Below are 12101 nucleotides of genomic sequence, written 5' to 3'. Positions count from 1 at the left end.
CGCAGTGGCCATTTTGTGCCTATCAAGTTCCCATCAGGTGCCCATGTGGTGAACAATCAATTTATTTGGAAGATTATTGGAGTGACACTTCCTTCTCCCTTCTAATAGTGCATATCCCATTCCAGATACCAGGAAATGTCCATGTGTAGGAGGCATACATATGCAGGTCTCTCATTTGGGTCAGATACTAAACATGGATATGGGTTTCCACATATGTCAGACACCGGGACGATCAGAAATAATTCCTGTGCACTTTGTGCAACAAGTACCATTGATGACAGTTCCCAAAAGAAATGACATCAGTGGCACTTCTTGTGCCTCACATGGAAAGTGCATAATTAGTGACCTGATAGAGGTCACTGTCACTGTTGGAGGATTGTGTTAATACAGTGTTGTCTCATATTAATCTGTAAATACATAATAATAATAATCCTTAGAATCTTATTGCTAAACAGCTTTGATATAATTGCGTTGATCAGAACTATTTGAATCTTTATGTTGGCAGGTTGGTCAGCAATATGGCTATTAATATATATTGGAGTCGGAGTTATTGTCGTCTTCATCCTTCTCTTGACTGTGGTGCTAGTGTGCTGCATAAAACAACTAAACCAAGGTAAGTCCTCTTCTGTGTCAATGTTACAGATCCCAGTGCAATATCTGATGAAACCCATACATACCCAGACTGCACTTCAATTCTGCTCAACCAAGGTGGCAGCTTGGATTAGTTGGTTACGTTATAAAATTCTGAGTTCAACCCCATATTGAGACAGTATTAATTCCACTTATTATTATTATTATTATTATTATCTGAAAGCAGTTTAGAGTAAATAACTGACTGATGTTTGAAGTGTCCAGTGTTGATAACTCTGTTAATATGTTTGTCTGTTATCAATGAATGATTGATAAATCTACTGCACTGTCTTGGTCTCCCCCACCCAACCCAGAAAACAGGGTCTGTGCTTTGTATGGGCACTACTGTTCACAATTGGCTGCCGCGATTCGCCCACAAAATATAGTCAATTCACTTTACAGTATATTCTGTGAGGTGCTTTGAGACGGCTCATAAACATGATAAGGCGCTATATCAAAAAATGCAAGAATTATTATTATAAATAATAATCCTTATATTTGGAATAGAGTTTCATGACATTATATAACAGATATTGACAATATGGACACAGTTCCCAGTAACTATAGTAAGATAGAGTAAAATGCATAACCATCCAAATTAACTACAATGGTGTTTTACAATGGCGGAGTCCTGTAGCCTTGCAAGCGAGAGACCTGGTTTTGATTCCAGGCAGGGCGAAACCTTGGGTAAATTTCCTTACTCCACACGCCTGATAATAATCCCTCAAAAAAACCAATAATAAATTGGTCATTTCAATCCACGACTGTTTGTGGGACACTGCTGTGCGCAATTGGCTGCCTGCGTTTCGCCCACAAAAATACAGTCAATTCACTTTACAGTCTATTCTGTGAAGTGCTTTGAGATGTCGAGAAGATGTGAAAAGCACTATATCAAATGCAAGGATTATGATTTATATTATTGCTGCACATTGCTTTTATTCTGGTGCATCATCAATCTTAATTGGGACGTCCTCCCGACGTGAAAGGCGCTCAATAAATGGAATCTTGTTGTTGTTGTTGTTGTTGTTGTTAATCTAAAAGTACCAATCATCTTCTTTTGTATTCCATCAGAGAAACAGATGAAAAATGATTCCAAAGCCACGGTGATCCATGAATTTCCAAATTCCATTCAGGTTTGTGAAGATGTTACTCATTTTAATTGTTATTTCAATTGAGGTGTTTTTTCTCTCTCAGTGGCTCATAGTGAAATGCAATGTTTGGTGTATCACTGAGCCTTTACAACCTTTTCCTGTTTTTCTTTGCGGTCTGTACAGCCATGTTTACTGGTAGTACTAAATTGGGTTGATTGGTAAACTGTGAGAACAACTGTACAAGACTGCAATAAGATATTGATAGACTATAGGAAAGGACAAGCACCTTTCGCAACAGAAAGATGTCTCAAAATCCTTCACACAACTGACAGAATCAAAGCTTGGGGTGGGGGTTGACGAAATGAGAGGAAAGGTGACTGAAAATAAGGTCAAAGGGATAGCACTTCAGGAACATTTGAAGGCACAGAGGGAGTGGGAAAGGTAGAGGGACTCTGGATTGGAATTTCAGAGAGTTGGGGCAATGCTAAAGGCTCAACCACTCATAGTGGGAATAAGATTCTTGATTCAATAGGATATCTGAAGCCAGTGGAGCCATGTGAGGCTGGGGGTGATGCGCTCACAGTGCCTGTTACAGGGAGGACCTGCACTACAGAGTTCTTGATATCAGTAGCTTGAGTACAGAAGATCTGGGGAATAATCAAGCCTGGAGCAGGAGAAGGCATGAATGAGGGCTGAAGCAGTGGGGAAGTGAAATAAGTTTAAGAAGTGAAAGCCAGATGTAAAGTTTGAAGAATAGTTGAAGATCAAACAACACAATACAAAACACTAAGGTTCCTCACCAGCTCGGTGATGTGAAATGAGCAACCAGCAGATTGATGCAAACAGCACTTGAGGTGTTTTTTAAAATGAGTCCCATGTCCTGGCCTCAACCATGTCCTGCCCTGCAAACCTGTTCCAGTCATCAATTAACCTCTGGGTAAAGAAAAACTTCCGCTATCTGAACAGAAATTGCCCTTTGCAAATGTAAACCTGTCGTCTCTTTTTCTAATGTCTTGGTGCATCCTTAAGGAAGAGGTGCAAACACAGTGCTTTGGGACATCCTCCCGATGTGAAAGGCGCTCTATAAATGTAATTTTGTTGTTGTTGTTGTTATATACAGTGGAAACCAGTTAAGCCGGACACATCGGGATTGGGCGTTTTGTCCGTCCTAAGTGTTGCCTGAAGTTAACCGAATTACCTTTACCTCTTCCTGTCCAGCAGAGGAGTGATGGCGGCACCTCCTCCCTCCTCCTGTTCCCAATCAATGGGAAGGACCAATTAGCGTCAGCTTCGAGGTGATTGACAGCCTTGGAGTCGCTTGTGAATGGATGAGCGCTCCAGCCATTTTATAAGCGGCTTCAGCTGTCAATCAATCGTGATTTGACTCCTCCCATTCCCTCGCTTGTTTCTTCCCCGTTCCTCCACCCCCTCACTGATTGACAGCCCAACTCCAGTCACTTGTGAATGGCTGGAGTCCGCTGTCAATCAATCGCAATTTGACTCCTCCCATCTGTATCCTGGAGCCTCTCGTGGCTGAATGAAGCCGCTCGAGACACAGAAGGCGCGAGTGAGTACATTCAGCAACGACAAGCGCTGCATTTTGTCCGGATTAACTGGATTGTTTTACGAATTAACCGGCATATTTAAATCGGGTAAGAATACAAATGAATCGGGGACTGGTGTTTGCCCAATTTACCCGATGTCCGGGATTAACTGACGTCTGATTAAAGCGGATTCCACTCTATTACTAAAAGTGGGGTGGCAGGCTCAGAAAGCTATCAAGAAGCCAAATGGGATTCTGAGTAAAACATTGTAGGTAAATTATGTTGTAACCGTATAGGACTTTGGTTAGTTAGAAGCGAGTGAGAATACGGGCGGCAGAGTTCTGAATCAGTTGTAGTTCGTGGGTATTGGAGCTGGGGAGACCAATGAGGAGGGCATTGGAACAGTCGAGGGGGAGGTGCCGAATGCGTAGACGAGGGTTTCGGCTTTGTTGGGGCTGACATATGTCGGAGGAAGGCAATGTGATTGGGGTGGAGGAAAGTGGTTCTGATTTGGGACCAGATGTGGGGTGGAAGGACATCTGGGGGTCGAAACTGATGCCCAGGTAATGTACATGTTCGGTAAATCTTAAGGAAAGGCCGGTAGTTTGAGGAGGTCAGAGCCGCAGGAGTGAAGATGTTGGCGGAAGCGAAGGTGTACGGCTTCCATCTTGTTGACGTTCAGTTGGATAGTATCCTTAAATAGTCCCCCTTGTCAAGCAAGTAATTCATTTTCAAAATAATTTTGAATTTACAACAGTAGTTTGTGGTGGAGAGTTGTGTATTCTGACCATCCTGTGTGTAAAGAAATCTATTTTATCCTCCCCTTCAATAACCATTTTTACTTCACAAGTACATAAATTCCAACAATCACTCTATTATGATTAACCAGCCTAAACAAATGCGTAGAGGTGCTGAGCCGGAGGAGGAGTGCATGCAGCCGGAAGTGAACACATCTCAGAAAGCTGACAAGAGGGATTCTGAAGCCAGTTTGGTGTACGCTTCCATATATTTTACTAAACAGCCGGAGGCACTGAAACCAGTAGAAGATGACTCAGAGCAAAATATTTATTCCAATTTGCGGGTAAAATAGTTTTAATAAAACTGCTTATTCTTCATGTTTTACTCCGACGGAAATGGTTTGATTTGTTGTTGGTAGCAATGAAGCGCCAATGTTATTGCTCATAGCTTTTAATTCGAACGATGATGATAAAAAGAAAAGCTTTGCTTCTTTAAAGCTTCTGTAATGTCAAAGCACACTTCACAGATATCACTGTCATATTCAGACTTGAAAAGGGACATCTCAGTGGGGATTTTATAAAGGTACTCTATGTAGGATATTAAATGGGATTGTGAAAAGTACATTTAGATGCACCAAGGCAGCAGGACAAGAGGGCACAGGTTTAGGGGTTGTGTGGTCAAAGAAGTAAGGTTTGAGGCGGGCCTATCAGCAGCTGGAAGATGTCATTGAGAAGCGTTGTTGAGGCCAGGATATGGGCACATTGAAGAAACAGCTTGATGTAATCAGAAGACAGTAGGATAGGTCATCTGAAAAGGTCAGACCAAAGGGCCTTCTTCATCTCGACCTGTCTTGTGAGCTGGGACTCCAGCTGGATTTTGACATGCAAATTAATAAACTGCCTTCACTTTATCTCTGCAAATGGTTTCTCCTCCCGCCCTGCCCGGTCACTTGTAGTATACCCCAGGGCTCCATTCTTGGCCACCTCCTCTTCTCATCTATAAGCCCCCTCTTGGCGATGTCATCCGCAGACTTCCACACGTGTGCGGATGACACACAAATCTACTTCTCCTCCTCCATCTGGGACTCCAGATTTGCAGATGTTCTCTCAGCTTGTCTGGCAGACATCAGGGCCTGGACGAGGGAAAACTTCCTACAACTCAATGTTGACCTACTCATTGGCTCCCGTCAACTTCTTCTATCCTACGGCTCTGACCTCCTCAACCTATCCCTCAGACTTACCGAACCAGTGCGCCACCTAGGTGTCAGGTTCGACCCACAGATGCACTTTCTTTCCCACATCCGGTTCCTGATCAGGACTGCCTTCCTCCACGTCCGCCATGTTGCCCGCCTCTGACAGTAACTTACCCCGGACTCAGTCGAAATACTCATCCATGCGTTCGGCACCTTCCGGCTGGACTTCTCAAATGCCCTATTTGCTGATCTTCCCAGCTCCACCATTGCACAGAATCCAACAGATCCCAAACCCCGCTGCCCACATATTCACCTGCGTTAAACCCCCATCCCACCTGTTCTAGCCAAGCTTCACTGGCTACCCGTCAACGAACAGATGGATTTCAACATCAGCACGCTCACTTTTAAATCCCTTGAGCCCGTGGCACCTCCATACCGCTCTGACCTGCTTACCCCCCAAGGGAAAAGGAAATGGGAGGGAGTCCCTTTTCTGACCGGCAAGACGTCACCTTACTGAGACTCCTGTGTTTATGGAACTGTAATAGTGATACTTGACAAACAGAAGCCACCAGACTAACCGTGGAGTAGCAGCTTTGCTTACTGTATCTAGATAGAGATATTGAGTCATTGGGGAAAGGCATTGCTCACGTACGCTGGAAAAAATTGAAGAAGCTCAAAAGAGGATATTACTCAAATATATACAATTGCAAAGGAACTGATAATTAATGCTAACTAAAGCAATGTGCGACAGCAAGAAAGGACATATTTTTGACATTACAACATTGTAAACAGTTCTAAACAGAAAAATTATAAAAATATTTTTATCAAAATTATAACCTGTGTTTAAGACTTCACCAAAATTCTGAACTCTGAAATGCTATGTTAGCAGAGTAAATCTAAAGGGTAAAGGGTGGAATTTTACCCCAGGAATGTCTTGCTGCCTCTGAAGCCGAGTTCATAACAATATTTAATTGGAAACAGAAGGAAAATAATATTAAAGGGTATAGAGAGAGGGCACGGAACGGGATTAGAGAGTTAGCTCCAGTGGGGAAACTGGCCACAGAATAGACATGATTGGATAACATCAGGGAATGGGATTAGAGAGATAGCTCCAGTGGGGGAGGCAGGACCGCAGGAGAGATGATGAACAGAATGACCTACGGTGAGGTAACCGTTCCATGTCTCTATGGTTAACGCGTCACAGAGATATGAAACATCGCACACAAAGGTACTGAATGTGAACAGCTATGAAAGGAGGTGAAAAATCAAAGTGATTTTAAACTGGTGTTGCCATTTAAAAAGCACTTTAATCAGGTAAATTGTTTCCGCTTTAATATATTGACAATAATTCTCAGTGTCTATGTTGTACCATTAAATATATAACAGCTCTCAACATTAAATAGACATTTTGCATCCAGATCATCATTCTATTTTTGATGGTGTTGTCAATTTAATTTCCCTCTACTTTGTGATTCAGCCAATTTTTTTTCTATTTCAAAGTAAAGTGGAGTTTTTCTCCTGATTATCCTAATTTTTATTCATCCAAACTTTTGGCACATTTAAATTAATTGCCAGTCGCTCTTCACCTACAAATCCCCAGTTCCTCCAATTTACAGTAAATTGTGTGAAGCTCTTTGGGCATTGGGACATCCTCCCGACGTGAAAGGCGCTATACAAATGTAGTTTGTTGTTGTTGTTTCATTGCTTTGATGCTGTGCTGTAACAAATGCAAGGATTGTTCTCTCATTGTTTATGGGATGTTTTTGATGCAAATTAGCTGCCACTTTTATTTTGATTTCTAATGAATTATATTTTTGAAAAATTTTATTTTTTTGTGAAACTTACTATACGTTAAATAAATAAAAATGATTGTTCTTATAAATGAGATTTGTCTATTTATTAAACGGCAAACTTCAGATCTGTGTGGTACTATCCATTGTTCAGGGTCCAGCAGTATACATTTGACGTAAAGCCAGTACTGGGATATTTGCTAACTCTTCAGCCCTTAGACACATATGTACAGTGGGTTAAGGTGTTCATAAAAGAAAAATGAACAAAAACACAGTCAAACAGATAGGTTTCTAGAAGGTTTTGAAATCAGTTGCGAGAATGGGGGCGTAGTGCCTGAACACTTGATCACTGATAGTGGGGCAAAGGTGTTGATACACGTGCAGCAGGTGTGAATTTATGGAACTTCAGCAGCATATCTAAGTGATTGTGAGTGAGAGATTTCCTGGTGTCTTGGCCAATAGTCCTACAAATAAAATTGATCATTTAAGTCATGGCTGTTTATGGGACATTGCTGTGTACAAATTGACTGCTGTATTACAAAATACACAGCCTAGACTATGAGCTCAATGCCCTGATGTGGGACCCATCCCACACCATTTTGATTCAGAGGTGAGGTGAGAGCTGGAATGACATAGTCCTTGCATTATAAATGAATAATGTAATCATCCCAATGGCTTACACCTGGTGTCCATTCTTCAGTTTCACCAAAAAACAATGTGCTTTGCTGTGAAAACAAAAACACACTTTTTATCCACATACAAGGATTCAACTTATTCATTATTCTCAGGTTCCTCTGCTCAACATCATTTGACCACAAGGAGAATTACAATCAAATCCATTGTGCGTAAAGTCCCTGTGTCACTGGGAGCCAACTTCAATCTTGTCCTCTCCCAAAATCCAGCGATCACATCTGGGATCGTCTGTGTGACTCGTTGATAATATTTTCTGTTAATTTCTCAAAGAATCGTGGAAATCAACAACACAGAGGGATGTCTTTCGACCCATCGTATTGCATTGAGAGTGCTCTCAATTGAATCAGACTGAGGTCTTGCGTTTTTCACATGTTTTTATAGCAATATTGCCCACATTCACCCGAGAAATAACGTCATCACGAACAAGACATTCAGAGATTTTCTGGAGTTTGAGTGTCAGCGGTGCCACAGCACAGACATGAGCTGGTCACACACTTACGGACAGTTGAGCAACCGGCGGCACACCTCAGACTGTACATCACACAGCACTGACAACAACAACAACTTGCAGGGGGAGGGAGAAGGTGACCATAGGCACTGTGGAGAGCAGGAGCTGCTACTCTGACAACACACCACACCTGTCGGAAGTGTGTTCCACACCATGACTTGACGGTCAGAAAAAGAAACAAGTGGGATCTGGTGCCCCGGCTTTGTTCCTTTCCCCTCTGGTTGTTTAATTCGATTAAAAGTAGCTCTGAATCTAACTCCGTAGGCTACACTACATCTTGTTTTTATCAGCCAGAATCAACCCCTCCCCTTCAACTCCCTGGTCCACCCCCATCCTAGTGCACAAACCCCTAAAGTCCTCATGTCTGATGGCTACCCTCCCCCTCCAATGGAAAAAGGGGAAGTGGGGTTAGTAGAGGAGCTGTCACGGTTGAAAAGGGAAGAGGTCGCAAGTTATTCTTCCGATCTTCAGACATTCAACACAAGCAATAGTTATTCAGGTAACTTACCGTGAAAAGGCACTGATCCTGGAGAGCTTTAGTAATGACTCCGTCCTTGTAACAACGATGCACAAATGTCTTGAGAGTGCTGTAAGAGTTGGGGATGTCCAGACTAATATCCGGCATGGCCTCAAACACACGCGTGAATCCCTGCAGAGCAGATAGGGGGGAAAGATGCAGGATTTAGCCATTGAAGAGCGAGTAAAAATGTGTGCCTTTGAAACTCATTCCACAGCGCTGGCAAAATGTCAACAGAGATGAGTCCAGACGATTAAATGAATCACTGAGCTCAGAGAGGTCCACAAGCATTCACCAGTACATGCTGGGGGTTGGGCTTATCACAAGTGCAGTCACAGAATCCGCACGTCAAATATCCATGTGTTGGAGATCCAAGCAGAGGATGAAGGTTCATCTACCAATGGTGGGTGGACAAGGCGGGGGATGTGAAGCAGGCTGGAGCCTGCTGAGTGGAGGGAGTGAACAGGTTGGTAGGGGGTTAGGAGGTCACAAAGATAGGACAGAGCGAGGCTGTTGAGGACTTTGAAGGTGAGGACCAGGTATCTTGAACTGAATCTTGTGAGTGATAGGGATCCAGTAGAGCCGGGCGAGGATGGAGGTGATTGGGTTGTGGAGCCTGTTGAGGGAGAGGATATCGACTGCAGTTCTGGATGATCTGCAGCCTGTGGTGGGAGGAGATGGTCAGGGCAACAAACAGGGAGTTTGCATAGTTGAGCCTAGATGTGATGAATGTGTGGATGAAGGACTTGGTTGCCTGCAGTGAGATACAATTGCAAATTAGGGCAATGTTGCGGAGGTGGGGAAAGGGAGAGCAGGTCATGGCATGTATATGGGGTTGTAGGACAATTGAGGGTCAAACAGGATACTGAAGTTCCGTATTGGTGTAGAGTGCATCCATGAAGGGTGATGCTGTCAGAGCCCACAGTATGGAGGCGCTGACAGGAGCCAATCAGGAGGGCCTCGGTCTTGTTGCCATTCAACTAGAGTAAGTTTGCTCTCATCCAGGAATTGATGTCCAGACTTGAGGAGGATAGAATAGTCGACAGTGTCGAAGGCAGCAGAGAGGTCAAGGAGACAGATAGAGCCCTGGTCGCAGATGGACAGAGTGTCATTGGTGATTTTGACCAGGGGCAGCAGGGAAACCCAATTGGGGGGTTTCATTGAGGGAATGGCGGGAGAGGAAAGAGCGAAGCTGGGATATGATAACTTGTTCCAGGGCCTTGGAGAGGAAAGGGAGGTTGGAGATGGGGGTGATAGCTGGAGAGTTGATGATTGGTCCAGGGAAGATTTTTTGAGGATGGGGTAATGACAGTTGTATTGAGTGGGGTGAGAACAGTGCCAATGGATAAAGAAAGGTTATTGATTAAAAGAGATACGAGGAGGTAAGGCGAAAGGTGGAGTTGGGGTCAAAAATGAAGCCCACCACCTGGAGGTGAGGAGGGTAAGGATTGCAGATGTGTAGGGTGAGGTGGGTAGGGGCTGGGATGTGGGGATATAGAGTGGCATGGAGAGAGAGATAGAGAGAGAGAAATGCACACAGTTAGAGAGACACCCCAAAAACGGACACTTAGAGATCAGCAATAGAGCTGATTCCAATTACTGTGGCTATCAGGCCATTGCAAGGCTCTCAACACCAACATCATCTAGTGGAGCTAGAAAACTTTGATTAGATCCTTAACCTTCTCTGCTCCAGCAAAAACAATCCCAACTTCAAGGGCACAAGTCAGTCATCCTTCAGATGAGACTTTAAATCGAGGCCCCATTTGCCTGTTTAAGTTGATGTTAAAGATGGCACAGCACTATTCGAAAACAGAAGGGAGTTTCTCCTGGTGTCCTGGCCAACAGTGGCCCAGCTAAAATTGGTCCTTAACTCCATGGTTGTTTGCATCGCTGTGTGCAAATTGACTGTCACAATTTGCCCACAAAATACTCCACTTTGTCCTGTGAAGCACTTTACGACCTTTCAACATAAGAAGGTGCTGTATCAATGCAAGGATGATTACATATTATGAGGTAAGCTGTAAGGGTAATGGGAATGCCATCAGAATTAGTCTTCTTGCTATTGGTGCTGAAGGATTGAATAGACAAGGCAAGAAAGAAAAAAATAAACCAGCAGGATAAAGGGCACCTCAAGGTACCTCGTAGTCCACCTTCGACTCCCCAGACAATGTCCAGACAGACTCCTCGATTGATGCTCAGCAGCTGCTTGGTCCAGCGCTGCACTGTCAGTGACCAGGCAATGGACAGAGGTCAGGGCTGCAGTTTTACAATGTCCAGTTTAGAGTAATCAGTGTGGTGTGGTGTGGGAGTGCAGGGGAGGGAGAGGGAGAGAGAAGAAACCAACCAAAATAGAACACAAATGCAATGTGATATAGTGCCTTATCATGTCTTAAACGTCTCAAAATGCTTCACAAAATATACTGTTAATTGAATTGTCTGTGTATTTTGTGGGCGAAACACTGCAGTCAATTGTGCACAGCGGTGTTCCACAAACAGTTGTGGATTGAGTGACCAAATATTTTTGTTGAAGAGATTATTACCCTTGGAAAAGCGATCCGCCAATCGACGAACAACCAGTTTCTACTTACTCCTAGTTAAACAGAGGTGTGTGAAGTAAGGAAACTTCCCTAAGGTTTTGCCCTGATTGGGAATTGAATCTATTTCCTTTCGCTTGCGAGGCGAGTGCTCTAATCACTGAAGGACTCCAATGGCTCTCACATGGGGTTCTGTGATACTGCCTTTCAACACTTTGCTTGGTTCACATACCGTGGTTGTGATTGACTTGTAGAACTTTAACACGTAGCTAAATTCTCAACCACAAATCATATTTTTCCATTTCAAACGAGATGTGCATCTGATCCAAAGCCATCAGATGGAGCTGAGGACCAATATCTACAGTGTGGATCCTATCATGGACATCCTGAGGAACGACAGTGTCCTGAATCAGGAGTATGAGACAATACGAGTGGGAGAAATGCACATCGAGAAAAACAGATGGCTGCTGAGGATTGTAATTAACAAAGGAAATTGATGCCACGAACGTGCAGAGACAACCAATATTTAATGCAGGATCTTGGTGACATAAGCCAGCGCTAAAGCCGTGTAAACTCATCGAACATTTGAATAAACAATATTCAAATATTCAATCTACTGCTGAACAGCAGGCAGCTTAACTTCAAGGGCACAAGTCAGCTTACACTGACTGATTGTTTCACAAGTCCACTTAGTTGCAGTTGCATATCGCTCTCTCATTCTACATTAAATAAATAAACTTTCAAAGTAACAGAAATCACCTTTTATTTTTACAAATATTAGATGATAGAAAATGATTCCAGCAATCGAGGTGTTAATGTGTGTTCTCACCCAAAGTGGTAGTGGGTGCGTTTCTGGCTCAGTGG

The sequence above is a fragment of the Callorhinchus milii genome, unplaced genomic scaffold, assembly GCF_018977255.1.
Source record: "Callorhinchus milii isolate IMCB2004 unplaced genomic scaffold, IMCB_Cmil_1.0 Scaffold13, whole genome shotgun sequence".
In the NCBI taxonomy this organism is placed as follows: Eukaryota; Metazoa; Chordata; class Chondrichthyes; order Chimaeriformes; family Callorhinchidae; genus Callorhinchus; species Callorhinchus milii.
The sequence above is the reverse complement of the archived record's forward strand: the minus strand, read 5'-3'. Positions refer to the sequence as shown.